Raw genomic sequence first — 572 nt, forward strand, 5'->3', positions numbered from 1 at the left:
CCATAAGTCATGTAAAATGCATTAGAGCCAAAAAAGGGGGGGAAATGTTGTTTCCATGTTTCTATTTGTATTCACTTCATCAGTGGATTCTGTTTTATCTTTAGTAAGATCGCCATACTCTACAGGTTGCGATGGACCACGATGGTCAGAGGAAAGCATTCGGAGGAATCATGGAAGAGACACAAAATCCTGTTAAAAGGCGGAGCCACAGTTGCCCCTACTGTAGTTACACGACCGATGTGTCCACAAATTTACACAAGCACGTCACTACCCACACTGGGGAAAAAGCATATGCCTGCCCATATTGTCCATACCGGTCAAATTCCAAGGATCATGTAAAAAGACATACTTTAACCCACACGGGAGAGAAACCTTTTGCTTGTACAAAGTGCCATTATCGCTCCACCCAGAAAAGTCATATAAAAAGCCACATGTTTACTCATCACTAAAGTGTATCAGATTTGTGGAGTATTATTTTTTATGAAGTAGGAGCAATTAATTCTTACTTTATGTAGTGTGATGCTCTGGTTGAGTGGTTATTTTTCATTGTCTATTCTTTTGTTATAAAACTT

The 572-nt window shown here is 39.3% G+C and overlaps 1 protein-coding gene across 1 annotated transcript in view; it reads left to right on the forward strand.

Moving 5' to 3' along the window:
* Positions 1-572, forward strand: part of LOC119591816 (zinc finger protein 513-like) — a 72,589-nt gene that overhangs the window by 50,487 nt on the left and 21,530 nt on the right. The window lies entirely within an intron of this gene.

Source organism: Penaeus monodon, chromosome 29 (assembly GCF_015228065.2).
Source record: "Penaeus monodon isolate SGIC_2016 chromosome 29, NSTDA_Pmon_1, whole genome shotgun sequence".
Taxonomy (NCBI): domain Eukaryota; kingdom Metazoa; phylum Arthropoda; class Malacostraca; order Decapoda; family Penaeidae; genus Penaeus; species Penaeus monodon.